Source organism: Aulostomus chinensis, chromosome 7 (assembly GCF_037954235.1).
Source record: "Aulostomus chinensis isolate RoL2024-O1b breed Wild chromosome 7, RoL_Achi_v1.0, whole genome shotgun sequence".
Classification (NCBI taxonomy): Eukaryota; Metazoa; Chordata; class Actinopteri; order Syngnathiformes; family Aulostomidae; genus Aulostomus; species Aulostomus chinensis.
The window spans coordinates 15,234,032-15,249,221 of record NC_141326.1 but is presented as its reverse complement, the minus strand read 5'-3'; the positions used below and the strand labels follow the sequence as shown (position 1 = coordinate 15,249,221).

The window sequence follows — 15,190 nt, the reverse complement described above, 5'->3', positions numbered from 1 at the left end:
GTTTATTCTCTGGTAAGGCTAGCACAGGGAGCCCCCCTCTGCCACATTTGCTTGTTTGTTTGTTTTTGTATTATTTGCTTTATAACAAATATTTCCATGCAGGCTGGCCAGATTCCACTCGCTCTACTGCAAGACAGCAGAACAAGGAGACAACCGGAGAAGCCAAAGTCACCACGTGAAGGATGGCGGGAGGTCAGTCTACAGCTGTGAGACAGCTGTGAGATGCAGCCTCCACAAATGGCGGCGTTACAATAAACACTGTCAGCATTTTATAATTATAACATGGTTTATTGCCGTTGTTGCCTTATATGGCAGTTTTCCAAAAATAGCCCTCGGAATCCACAGTTCTAGCACTTGTCTCTCATTTGTTTTTGCTGTTGTTGTGTTTTGTCTTTTCTGTTCCAGGTGCTTGTTTTGATCTGAGTAGTTTACTTCTCTGGCCAGCTGTCGGGGCCACCTGTGGAGGTTAGAGAAAAGAGAAACAGGTAGGACAAAACAGAGAGAAGAGGAGGAAAATATACAGTAAAAAAAAAAAAGAAGAAATATTGGAGTATTGAAGGGACTTTTTACCTTTTAATCTTTACTGAGGAGACAGGTGCAGCCCTGTGTCTGTCTGCCTGATGTGTTTTCTGTCCTGAAGCATTTGTGTTCCAGAAACAAAACCGAATGAAAGCCAACTGTAATTGACATGTATTTTCTGTGAGATCAGCCTCCAGATAAAAACGTCTCTAGGAACATGTTGTTTCCCACTAAAGTGCGTTCCTCAGTTGGAGTTCATCAGTATTTTTGTGCACCGGTGTACTTTGCAGCACATACGTTCAGGATGCATGAAGGATTTTCAAACCTGCAGATGATAATATACAGTAGAACTCTTTGAAGTGTAAAACTGTGGTACATTACAGTATTTCACATTGCTCCCGGCCATCAAAACTAGGACAAATCTGATTAATTAATGCACGCAAGTCTGCATGCATCGATTTGACTCGAGCAAATACACACGCAGCAGCATGCATGATAACAATCGGAACATTTTGAGATGTCTCTGCTGGTTCATGACACGCCCACCTCATATCTGAAGTGCAGTCGCCATCGGAAACACACGCTAGTGTGTAGACAGTCACAGTCTCACACTGGGGAGGCAGGGTGCAGGCTAAACCTATGGGTGATAACACCTGCTACCAGCATGGATCTTAACATGACAGGGTACTCACCCACAGCTCTATTCTGCCTCTGATTGGCTTGTTGTTATTGAAGGAGACACCACACACACTTAGACTGGAATGTACTCAGTTTTTTGTGTATAATGTGCAGATACCTACATTACCAGCACAGATAAGTACTACATTCGGTAAGAAGTAAAAAATAAAATAGTTAAGAAGAGTTTTCAAGTTCGTTGTCGTTGCAGGACAAAAAAGAGACACATGATCATTGGATGAAGAGTGTGGTAGATGGTGCTGTAGCTTGGTGGGAGAGTGCCAGCGTAAAGTTCTCTCTGTGTTTGTGTGTGTTTGTGTATGACCGCTGAGAGAGTTCATCCCACGCTGGGCATTTCTGCTGAATCAGTGACTAGTCACCTCTCTTTGGAGGGTACACAACACAGACACACATTTATACAGAGTGAGGTGCAGCTACAGAGTTACACTCTTCATCTTTATGTGCAGCGAGTTCACTTTTCTGCCATTTTTCCATTACTTTATTTTGTAACTTTGTCGTTATTCACCGTATAAAAACAGATGAGCAGGTCAAGTCCACCTTAACATAGTATGTGTTGCTGTTTATAGGCAGTTTCTGAGTTCAATGTTATTACAAGAATGTCTTTCAAGTGGTCTAGTGACACACACACACACCTCTCTGGGGGAGGTGGTATGTGTCTTCCTCAAGCTCAGGTCCTCCATCAGAGGCCTCGGGGTTTGAGGCTTCTGTGCGGTGTCTTAGCTGTTCCAAGGACTACTTTCTTCTGGACAGAGACCTCAGACATTGTACCTGGAATATTCTGGAGCTACTCTCCCTCTCCCAGTTGGGGGGCCACAGCCCTCACCGCTCCCATGACTACAGGCACCACTGTTGCCTTTATTCCCAGCATCTGCTCTAGCTGCGCTTTTAGCCCTTGGTATTTATTAAGCCTCTTGTGTTCCTTCTCTTCTTGTTCCTGTTGCTTGAGATCGCAACATCTATGACAAATACCGTCTTCTGCTGTTTGTCTATCAGCACGAAATCAGTTGGTAAACCATCAGCAGTTTGTAAGTCTGGATCTGGAAGTCCCATTATCAAATTTCAGCTGCCTGAAGTATTCACTTAGCAGTTCGTCTTTGGGGGCCATCTTCCTGAAGTAGTCCTGAAACTTGGTTGTTTTGTCTTGGACCCTCACTCCACTGCCTCCCTCACACCACTTAGTCTCAGGGGGCTGGACTTGGGATGAAACCCTCCCTGCATTGTGAGGAGCTTCCTTGTCTTGATAGCAGTGGTCTCTATCTCCTCCTTTGGCCAGCTTGTGACACCAGCGGGGTATGTGATGACCGTCAGCATGTGTATGTGTTGATGGCTCGGACCTTGTTCTTCCCATGGAGCTGACTTCTCAGGACCTGCCTTACTCTGCCAGCTATGGCTGACTTCCTCACAGCCTCTTCGTGGTTTTCATTTGTCTGTGGGATCCAAAGGTACTTGCAGCCATCCTGAACATCAGCAATGCTTCCCTCTGGTACCTCAAACCCTTCTGTTCTGATCATCTTTCCTCTCTCCGATACCATCTGACCACACTTATCTAGTCCAAATGACGTCCCAATGTCGTTGCTGTAGATCCTGGTGATGTGGATCAGTGAGTCGATGTCTCACTAGTTCCTTGTTTAGAGATTTATGTCATTCATGTGGAGGAAGTGTTGATGCTTTATCTTACACCACACCTGATGCTAACCTCCAAAGTTGTCCCCCATAGACCCACTGAGTTCTTGATGAAGGCTCTTTAGTGTCCTGATGATGCTGTACATTTCCCAGTAATACAGTATCAGTGTGCGTGGCACGGAGTCGTAGGCTTTCTTGTAGTCAGTCAGTGGTGCACAGGTTGGTCTGCATGGTCTTGCAGTCCTGGGTGACTGCTCTATCGACAGGTACCTGGTATTTGGCTTCCCTGGTGTTGCAACCAATTCCTTACAGGGCCCCGCTCAAGTATTGGGCCAGGTGCCAATTCATGTTAGCCGCTATGATGCCTGACATGAGCTTCCATGTGGTGCAGAGGCAGGTAATTGCCCAGTACTTCTGGTAGAGGACTGGAGCTTGAGGAAGACACACACCACCATCCGTGGGGGGGGGTGGGGGGGGGAATTTAAATCTGTTCAATATTTATATAGCCACATAATAAAAAATCCCATACTTATTCTATGTCTTCTCCTTCTCTGTATCTCGCCTGTTCATCCTTCCTCTTTCTGTTTACTGAAGAATATGGAAGGTAAATGTCAAGTATGACATTTCTGGCAGTCTCATCCTCTCCTTTCTCCTCTGCCTCGCCCTCTCACTCTTCCTCTACCTGTCCATCTGTCTTCCTCTATGTATATAATATAATATAATCTCTTCAAGATTCTATTCTGTGTGTAGTTTCTCCTGATTGTTTACAGGTTTGAATAATCCTCCCTTCTCAATGACTTTATATTTGTCTCATTAAAAGTCCTCTCTGTTTATCCTCCCCCCAGTTATCTGTCAATATCACTACCCTTGCTATTTTCCTCTTATTGTAGCTCAGTCCTGTCAGCTCCTGGATGATCTTCATTTTTGTCTGCCTGGTCATCCTCCTTCTCTTCAAGCATGTGATATTACCTCCTGTTCTCATTCTCTTGTTCTCTTTTGGCTTTCAGCCATTAAGAACCATTCTGCAATTTTATTTGTTTTTTTTCCAGAAAAGCAGACGTCCGGAGAAAGGCACTGGCTTACTATTTGTACCACACATCACATCAGTGTAATTTGATACAGACAGACATATTATTTGAGCCAGCTGAAAATATGATGTGCAGACATCAATCTTTAACTAGTTCTGTATTTGAAGTTTCTATTTATTTTACTTCCTGTTTCTGTGTACATCCATCCATTTTCTAATGCAGCCTATCCCAGCAGCCTTCAGGCGAGAGACGGGGTTCACCCTGGACGGGTCACCAGTCCATCACAGGGCCAACACATAGAGACAGACAACCATTCACACTCACATCCATACCTACGGTCAGTTTAGAGCAGGGGTGTCCAAACTGGTCCAGTAAAGGGCCGGTGTGGCTGCAGGTTTTCATTCCACCCGAGCAAAAGTAACACCAGATTCTACTTAAATCAACCAAGCTGTGTCCACACAGCTCATTTGTTGGATCAGGTGTTGCTTTTGCTTGGTTGGAATGAAAACCTGCAGCCACACCGGCCCTTTACTGGACCAGTTTGGACACCCCTGGTTTAGAGTATCAATCAGCCTCTTCCCTCTTGATGTCTTTGGACTGTGGGAAGAAGCTGGAGTACCAGAGAGAACCTACAAAGGAACAGGGAGAACATGGAGACTCACACAGAAAGATCCCTTGCTCGAGTTGGGACTGGAACCCAGAACCTTCTTGCTGTGAGGCGACAGTGCTGACCACTGCACCACCACGTTTCTGTGTACAGTAGGCTGAAATGAGGTCATACTGAGGTCTGTTGCATCAGAAAGCTTCCAGAGAATGAGAATAATTTCAGTCTGGAAATAAAGCATTTACCAAAAATTACATGACTGATAAATGCGTGACTTGGGGCAAGTGTGTGTAAACTACCTCTTTGCTGTGAAACTGTTAAATTCCCTCATAAAAGTGTCACCTGCATGCAGCTTACGGTCCCTGAATACTATTAACTCTTATTTTTATTGGTCTTTGTTTTAGTCACAGCACAGATGATGAAGCCATCATAGAAAACTCTGCTTGTTTTCTCAATTGATTTGCTTCATTAAACTCAACTTTACCCTTCCCATTAGATGAGTCACAACTTCAGGGACAAAGTCAAATCAGCTGAGCATTTTCCAACTAATTGGGAATCAGTGACCTAGTGTGCCAGAGCTGATAAATGCCGTATTAGGGAAGTTAATGTGACTTGACAGAAACCAGCGTAGAACAAGGAGACATGATCACTGTCACACTGAGCCACAGGCTTACAGCCTGAACACAGACACACATCTGTGCTATCACACACACACGCAAGCACGCACGCGCATGCATTCACACGGATCAGAGCACTGTCAGGACATCTTTTTCCTCTACTGATTTGTATTTAATTAAGTCTCACTTTCAGAGAGCCAAAGGACGATGCACTCGGGGTGCAAGGCCTTGTCGTTACCTTGGTCAAGGAGGTCACCACTTTTGCCTGTCAGTCTGGTTTTTTGCGGGATTCTGCAAAAACTATGCAGAAAAAAAGACTACACCAAATTATATCCAACATGGTAGAGAGGTGCTACATGCACAAAGGAGGTTTATTCATTTGATTCCAATCTATTGCCAGCAATAGCCTATTTAAGTTTGGTTTCACACCAGAATGTATTCATTGCACGTTTTCATTGCATGAGAAGTTTTTGGGATAAGAATGAACTTTCCAGCTAGTAGTGAAAACCTCAGGTTTACTTCGGGTATGGAGTTACCTCTATACTTGATACTTCTTTCCCACGATTAACTGCACCGTCCATCACTGAATACTATTTCAAGTGTTGTAGGTGTTACCATGATATCCACATGGCCACAGTGGATCTCTTATGGTGTCACAAATTATAATCAAATATTGTCTAGGATGATGATGATGTTGAAGGAAACAAACAAAAACAGATATGAGCCTTGGTTATCCTGGATACATGAGAATGTGGGTGAAGTCTATCGTACACTTTTCTTTTCAACATTAATTGTGATCAGTGCGCGCGAGAGAGAGAGAGAGAGAGAGAGAGAGATGCTTTCAGTGACAAACGAGGGTGAAGAGGGGAAAAACTGGAGCAGATGGTCACTCAGCATCAGTCTATCAACACTCCGTCCAGTCAACTCACCTTTTCCTCTTGTCAGTACATCTGCATGTGCTCTTCAACACGACTCTGACGTCACTGTGCACTGATTTGATTCTGTATGAGAGCAAATGGCTGTGCACTGGTTTTAAGAATGATTCTGGTATTATGTTTTCTTTTATCAAGTAGATTTTGTATGTTTACTGGATGTTGCAGGCCTGTAGATATATTTTTTGATGATTTTCAATCAAATTTGTTTAATCACAAGTACCCTAATGACTTTTTCAAATGAATATATTGCTAAATCAATATATTTCATTATTTCCCTCCAATTTAAGCTGCAGTCACACTGCAGGCGAACATGGCCCAAATCTGATTTATTTCTTTACTCAGATTTTTTTTTTTTGTCATTATGCTTTAAAGAGCACAAATGCCACGAAATCTGATCGAGATACTTTCATACAGTCCAAAATCAGATACAGATCTGATGAAGTCGCATCAGTCTGAACAGTCAAATCAGAACTGATGCAACAGAGCGTCTCGCCGTGAAACACTAGACAGGTGAGGTCAAAAGTACTCCTGGACAACCTGAAATTTTGGATTAAGAACGTCTCTGTGAAACCTTTCACATCACAATCCCACCACTCCAGTTGCCGACTCTCCGTCCACACACACACACACACACACACACACGCGCGCACGCACACACACACAGTGGGAATGTACAGTATATAGATTTAATTTTATTCTATGCCACTTCTGTGCGCAATTCCAAAGTTTGGCAGAGGAAAGACGCCGCTTATCTACTCTGGCTTTTTATTAACGGACATTTGTATCACCTCACCTTCAAAACCAATATTACAACAGAAATAATGAATATACCTCAACAGCACAGGGCTGAATAACTGTCGGACAATTTGAAACTCTCTCAGTGTCACTTTTGTTTGCGTAAAAGCTTCATGTAAATCCATTTACAAAACGCGATACTTGTGTGATGCTTACAGTAATTTAACAAGGAAACAGCCACGCTAGTACATGCAGTCCTCTACATTTGAGATGTTTTCGCACTGATGTGTCACATACGAGCGCAAAGATAATCGGTGCTGAACACAAAAAGTTCAGGTAATGTTAATAGTTTTGGTAGAATTAAAACACTCAAATGACCCAGTGGATAAAAGCAGGGTTCGGGTTTAAAACTATTCCTTTCACAACAATCCAGATATTTTCACTAAGCTCACTGAAGGGAATGTCAGGGAATCTCCAAAGCCATGAACTAACATTTTGTACCGATCCGGGTCAATGTCAAGCTATTTCACTGAAAAAGAAAAAGTTGAAAAGTTTAAGCTGCTGGTGTCACCTGATGAAAAGTCAGAAGATCACAAATCATTAGGGTCAATCCTCTGGCCACCACCAGTGACATCAGCAGAGAGTTTCATAGCAGGACATCAACGCGCATTAAGAGCAGTAATAGTTTCGTGGCAACGCATGTAGTAGCTCAAGGCAATAAATGAGCAAAAGACAAGTGGAGATGTGTGACACTTTAACTGTAATACCATAAGGAGCTTCTCTCATCTCATCATAAAAGAAACACACATGCAAACACTCACATACAAAACATACACCAATTATTCAAGTTTACTTTTTTATTATCCAATTCACGCAGCTGCTGTTGGAGGCATTTGCAAACTTTGACGTGCGTGATAGTTTGGTACTGACTTTGAACAACATGAAGAAACATTTTCTGCAACAGGGAAAAGAAAAATACCGACCTGAAAGTCCACTGAAAGCTCAATTGTAAGCACTGAAAACATTCAACATCTACATTCTTACTGCCTCTTTACATTGTTTGTCTCTATTAAAGCCAAGGTCACTTCTCCATGGATCTGTATTTGTTGACTAGAGATGCTAGTGTCAGCGTGCAGCTGTGTGTGTGTGTGTGTGTGTGTGTGTGTGTGTGTGTGTGTGTGTGTGTGTGTGGGCTCAGTCTCTTTCTCTCATGCAAGGTGCACACAATGCCATCTAATGCATTTCTTTTCAATGATGATTATGTTTCTGTCACTGTTTTGTTGCTTAATATCCAACATACTTCATTTAAATAGACAATTAAAGATTGTAGAAAGCAGGGGTTTTACAGCACACTCACACAAACCAAACTGGTATCTGCCCATCAGTTGGTCTGGCATTGGAAACAGTTTGATTCAGTGTGTGTCTTTATAAAATGTCGGTGTTGAAGATTAAACTCCCTGCCACTTATGTGAAAGTGTTAATCCTGATGTTGATTCTGTCTTTAATCTGTCATTTGTAATGCAGAAAAGCAGATGGTGTGACGGTTAACAGACAGCAGAGAGATTCTCACAAACACACACACACACACACTGAGTAGCACTACCAACACACCTTGATTATTTTGTGAATTACATTTCACAATTAAAGTATTTACCAGTTTGTGCTCAACCTTCGTGACTATGACAACTGCTCGTCATGGCAGCTTTATTTGTGTTTGGTTCATGTTTTTAAAAAAAAAGGGGGGGGGGGGACAGGAAAAAAATGAAGCCTGTCTGAAAAAATTTCAAAGCCTGACCCAAACCTTTGTTCGGCCCTCGGTATCAAACTGAGCTGGTGCATTTCAGGGCCTGATTGCAACCGTGAATGTCACATTAGCTACAAGAGGGGTTAAGACTTTTGAACACAAGACTGGTGTTTTTTTACTGATTCCAATCTCCGTTTAACAGTTTCTATTTTATTGTTACGACTGTAATGAATGTCACGCAACCTTGAGGAAGTAATGAATTAATCCTGTGTTATGGTGGGCCTCTTGACACTCCACACCTCAACATGGCTATTGATCATCTCAATAATGATTATTTTTGAGGAGTTCTGAGCATGAAGCGTGTGACGAGCTCGCATGTTCCTGTACTGATTAAACACATCGGCTGTTGAGAGTGTGGAGCAACGGGCGATCAGCTGTTCCTCCGTTGTCTGACTCAACAGAGAGATGTCAGGAGATATCTTTGCGCTGTCCCCACGCAACTTTGGACACGGTTCAACAATGTCAACTTGGGCAAATATCAGTTGTTGAAAGCAGTTGTTTATTCACTTTACAAAAGGTGTGAATTTTTCCGTTAAATAAGCATTAAACCAGCTCCATCTGTGTCTAATGTATTCTTGTTTTTCAGGTTCTCTCAAATTATCCCCCTCTTTTCTTCTCTTTTCCCTCCCCCAGACGCCCTCATCCAGTGGCTCTTTGCCTCCGTTCAGTCCGTCCTTCGCGCTCATCCCTTTTCATCTCTGTCCTTCTCTCCTTCCCATCACTCTGGTCTCCAGCTGCTCACAGATCCGAGTGTTTATTTGACATATTGAACTGTTTTGAAGCCAATAACCTTTCAGCATGTCTTGGACAGTACTGCTGGAGCTAACAGAGACACACTCTCATGCCAAAGGGAATATACACTACTGTTCATGCATGCATGCAACTACATGAGTGCACTCACACCCATAAATGAACACATATACATGTAAACAAGCCTTAGCACTTTCACACACAAATACCAGTGTTCTGACACGTCATAGCAGCATTACAATGATGCGTGATATGATGGTGTAGCATTGCCCTCCACATGTATCACTGAGCCTTTGGCAGCCGCGACCCTGTCAGAGGTTTACCTGTTGTCCTTCCATGAACCGCGCTTACTCATCCCTGCATCCTGGGAACATCACATGACAGTTGCCATTTCAGAGACATGAGCCTGTTGCGTAGCGGTGGCAGTTTTACCCGGATCCATCGCTACTTTCGTCACATCCTCAAGTGCTATAGAAACAAGACAATCGGTTACAAACATATAGACCCCGAGGTGATCTGGATCTGAACAGATTGTCTTTATGTATAATGGGAAAAACACTTCATCCTTTTGAGAAAAAAAACAATTAAATATTAAACTAAAAAGAGTGCTACGTCTGCTGAGGTGAAATTTCAGGCACTAGCATTCTTGGGCCCAAGTTAAAGTTACAAGTACAGGAGACGTGTGCACTGTGCTACTGATGTTGCTACCTGTGCCCACTAGGTGGCACTAATGAACACATGCTGACTATATATGATCTTGCTGCACTTCACATGAAGCAGTGATGATTTGACTCAAATGATGTCAGTTGTGTAAGTCTAACTTCCTGTGACCACTAGGGGGAGATATGTCTGTGACCTAAATTCAGCTTGAAGAACTTCTTCAAGCATTTACCACCAGTGACAAACCTTTCCCATGATTTCATAGCTCGCTCCTTGGCCTCTACTGCACCTTCTCCACCATGTTTAGTCAATATTTGCCTCGTGGTTTTTGCACCTTCCAGCTAGCAGACACCAAAGGCATGACTTCCTACAGAGAGGTAAAAGTATATTACATGATCACCATCATGGATGGCTCTTGCAGTACACTGGAAACTACATACTGATGGAAGTATTTAGTTGGGACCACTAAAAATGCTACATGTGTTATGTTTCTGTCTATGTAGACAGTTGTGTGTGTGTGTGTGTGTGTGTCTGTGTGTGTGTGTGTGTGTAGAATCGTGTCCAAAGTGAGCAGGTGACACTTATATGATGTTTTTAATGATCAAATCTCATACACAGGTGGCTAAAACAAGCAGTATGTGACAATATTGTGGAGCAAAGCTCAGGAAAAGAATACATCGCATTGGTGCCACATGGTAGAACACACATTGAAAACACCAATTGAATTTTTTAATCATTAATAATAATCATATTTTTTTGAGGCGGCACAGTGGTGCAGTGGTTAGCATGTTCGCAAGAAGGTTCTGGGCTCCAGTCCCGGCTCCAGCACAGGATCTTTCTGTGTGAGTCTGCATGTTCTGCTGCTGGGATAGACTCCAGCCCCCCCCCCCCCCCATGACCCTTAAAAGGATAAGCAGTAGAAAATGAATTGATGAATTTTTTTTTGCTTACACATGAGGACCAGTCAATAAATCCAGCTGATTTTGTAAAGATCTCAAAATTCAATGTCTAAAATGAGAAGCTACGCTAATATCTCAGTCCTGTACTACCAGTGAGGCTGGTGGCTAGTATTATATTTTCTACCTGGTATGTGAGCAGAACGGCAGCGCGTCTCATTGCTCCTTTCGTAGACGCATTAATGTCTTCACTGACACAGAAGGGCGCTGTGGCTGCTGTATATCATTACTGTGTTAACATTTGCATAAATCTAAATAAAGCTCTAATTTGATCTCTCACCAACTAACAGGTCCAGGTTCAATCCTGACCTCTCTCTCCCTGGACCCTAGAGCCTGCTGCACATTTGCATAGATGAATGATGATTGCGAATATGCAGAAAATATGCAAACAAGGCAATTATGATTGATTAGTTGATTGATTGGTGTTGTCTCTACTGGTACTGCCCGTCCTCGCATGTTGCCAGTCCAACACAAACAACTTGTCATTGCAGAAGCTGCTGATTGGCACTCGTGTTTGTGTGTGTGTGTGTGTGTGTGTGTGTGTGTGTGTGTGTGTGTGTGTGTGTGTGTGTATACATAAGCAGAGCAACAGGTTGGTGACAGTGACGTGTGTGTGTGTGTGTGTGTGTGTGTGTGTGTGTGTGTGTGTGTGTGCGTGCGTGTGCATACATCACCTATCCAGAGGATAAAAATACATAAGAAGATGAGTTACAACACTCAATCAGTTGTCAGTCAATCACGAAATTTGTGTAGGAATAAGAAAATGCTACATGCACACATATTGCATGAACCCCCCCCCCCCCACACACACACACACACACACACACACACACACATTTGTGCCTACACGTGTAACCCAACACACGTGAAAACCTCTGTCTGGCATACTGATGCTTTCAATCTGCAGAGGCTTTTGATTCTTTCAAGGGCAAGTGCCCACACACAGACAAGCAGTCTCTCTCTCTCTCTCACACACACACACACACACACACACACACACAAACACAGAGCATATCTCCTACAGTCTCTCTCTTACATAGCCCACACTCAGGCACTTTCTCTTTCACACACACCTCTCTCCCTCTCACTCTCCCTCTCTCTCTCCGTGTCTCTCTCCCTATCTCTCAGGCCAGAGGAGAAGGTGGGCCACTGTCTTGTCGTGGCCTGACAGTACAGGGAGGGCCACAGAGGTGAGTGGGAGTTGATTGAGTTTGCACAGCTACAGCCCATGGGACTGGAGACAATATTACAGGACTCACACTCTCGCCTGCGCACGCACAGACGCACCTGAAGAGCAGCCAGCTACTACACACTCAATTTAATCAGGGCTTATGTCTATGGAAGTGAGCATATGTGACCTCCTCTGTTTTTGCACCTTCCTCTCTGCCTGCTTCACTGTCTGTCTCGATAACAATGAATCTTTTGTTCTGTCGCACGCCTTCCTGATTCCTGCTGCCTTCCTGTCGTCTTTAAAGCAGTTTCACTCACACGTCTACCACTGTTTCATCCACAAATGATGCCCATGAGCAAAGATTCTTACAAGTTATTTTGTATATCATAAAGATAGAAACTTGTCAGGGTTTCAACTCTTAATTGGTAATTGGACTTTGTTGTAAACATTTTTGTCTTAACACACACTGATGTTGGAGGCCGTCAAGTGAGGTGCCAACCCGTTCATCACGCAATGCTAACAAGAAGAGTTCTGGAAAATACTCGTGTTTGTTATTTCTGCCACCGTAAAAGTAAAGTCCCATCATATTGACTTAGGTGGTAATAAGTACCACAGCAGTCAAGCTGGTGTGACAGGAACATAGAGGATTATACAGGTGCTACAAACCTTCTACATTAGCTTTGGTGTACAATGAACGCTTTTTTTTAATAATGGATTTCTTTTAGCCGAATGGGGGCAACAGAAACAACTGAAGCTGATATGTCTATTTGTTTTTTCTTATTCTTAAACCCGAAAACGGCGAGACAATACTGCGGATGAGTGCTGCTCCTGATTAATATCATTAACCTTTTTTATGAAGTGAAAAGTTGGTTAAGGGTCTGTGTATCAATAGTTAACATCCCTTAAAGGACTTCAGCTAGCACGGCTAACTATAGAAGCCAACGGTGAATTTACCATTTCTACTCATACTTACTGAAAACAATGCACCATAATTCATACAAAACCCACATAATCAGGAGCCCTGACGAAGACATTGGACACTTACAACCATTTTGACTCATTTATTTGTACTTGACTATAGTTAATGTTGTCCTGCCTGACACAAAAGCTGTTTCAGCAGCCAGAGATCAAAATGAGGAGGCTGTGTCCAGAAACACCTGCACGTCACGCAAGGAGGTCGAGAACTGAAGCCTTATGCACACTGCATCTGTTTTTCTTTTGTACAAAATTGCCGCACATTAAAGAAAAATACAACCTCATGTAATGTCCACCGTACTTACAAACCGACTCTGAAGCTTCCACCCGTCATTATTTTTTCCATCCATCCATCTTCTTCTGCTTATCCAGGGTTGGGTAGCGGGGGCAGCACTCAGTATTTTTTACAACAGATTTGATTTTCAGGATTTTACACGTTGTTTGACTACTCAGAGCTACCGTAGCCTCCACACAAACCAAACTGAAATAGCACTGCACTTTTTCATTTCTCCCGAAACAAAACCCTGTATGACAAAGACCACACAGAACAGCTGCTTCATTCAAGGATAGGTTATTGGCGCATTACTGCAGAGCAACGTTGACCGCTGACACCCTGAGACACACCTGGAAGTGATCGGGATAAATCTGCAGTTGTTTTGTCAACAGGTGAAACTCTCAACAGAATCACTACAATCATCCTCACTGCTCACTAATTGGACTCATGATGCAAGGTTTCTGTGGTTAACTTTTTTTGGGGGGGGAAGGGGATTACAGATTTTTAATACACATTTGAATGAAAGAAACAACAAAAACGGACTCAGTGCGCAAAGTCCTGGAGTCTGAAGCCACGATTGCAGACATTCTGTAATACCTCCACAGCACCCTGCCATCGTGAGGCTTGGCTTGTCTGCACTGAAACAATACCGCCTTGAAGGCTGAATTTACACGGTCTGCACAGTTTCTGCTGTTCCATAAACACAACAGCAATGACAACAGCTTCTGCCCTTCCACTTCCACACAGATGTGGCCTCTCTGCTGTTACGACTTCCGCCAACTCTTTAGTGTCAGAGCATTCATTCAATATTTCACCCAGAATCTGGTTATGTTAAGATAAGACATTAAAGCGGAATCATACCTGCTGCCTCCAAATCCTCTCAGATATTTGCTCATTATATGTTTGGCCAATTAAGTGTCATCCTGTTTTGCTGATTTAGCCTTGAGGAAAAAATTCCCTCGTTCCATCTTCCAGAATTAAATTGGACAGAGCTTGAACCACAACTCAGGTTTTGTTTTGGGTTTTTTTGGGGGGGGGGGTCAAAGTAGCTGGCAGAAAAATAGGTCCACACATGCAAAGCTCAAAAGAGAAGAGGAGAAATTGTTTATGCGAGAGTTTGGCAAGATTGGCTGTGTTTTGCTTGTTTTGTGGGAGCCTTTTACTGGGAAACACTGAAACGTGAGCGATAATGCCTCTAAGTTGCTAAATATAGCTTTTGCCTTTGTTGAATTCTGAGAGAACAAAAGCTGGAAATGTGATTTAGCAGACATGTATTTGCTACACAACCTATTTGTGTGCAGACAAGGATATTATGCTGTTACATAAGTCAGTGCGTGTGTTCATGATGTCTCGCAGGGCAGAGTCATTGCAGCATTCGGGTCATTTTTTGCAGAAAGACTTCAATTAAAAGAATTTCCTGCTTTGTTCTCTTGTCTCTTCTCTCTCGGTCCTGTCTCATCTTCTTTCCTGATCAGATTCCTCACATCTCTGCATCATCTACGTATTCCAAAGTGCCCCGCCCCCCTTTTCCTGCGCAACCTCCGTCAGTGTGTGTGATTGGTGTGTGTGGCTCCATATGACTATGAAGAAATTTACTAAATTATCACACAAGATGGAACACACACACACACACACACACACACACACACACACACACACACGCACTCGTAGCAACCTGGGTGTGCGTTCTTCACCTATCTAAGGAAAACCTTCAAGGAATTTCTTCAGAACTGGCACCAACATCCACTAGGTCTCAGAAATAGACCGAAAACATTTTGGTGGTCAAAGGTTCAAGGTCACATAACGTGGCGACATAAAAATGAAATGAGGTGTTTTTGTTCCA

General features: G+C 43.1%; 1 long non-coding RNA gene across 1 annotated transcript in view; it reads right to left on the bottom strand.

Moving 5' to 3' along the window:
• Window positions 1-286: 286 nt before the first annotated feature.
• LOC147258709 (uncharacterized) overlaps window positions 287-15,190 on the bottom strand; it is a 36,156-nt gene continuing 21,252 nt past the window's right edge. The window contains exons 2-5 of the long non-coding RNA XR_015116803.1: window positions 10,218-10,338; window positions 9,635-9,779; window positions 571-844; window positions 287-457 (exon numbers count right to left, since the gene is read on the bottom strand). This is a non-coding gene — a long non-coding RNA (uncharacterized LOC147258709). The remainder of the gene's footprint in view (window positions 458-570; window positions 845-9,634; window positions 9,780-10,217; window positions 10,339-15,190) is intronic.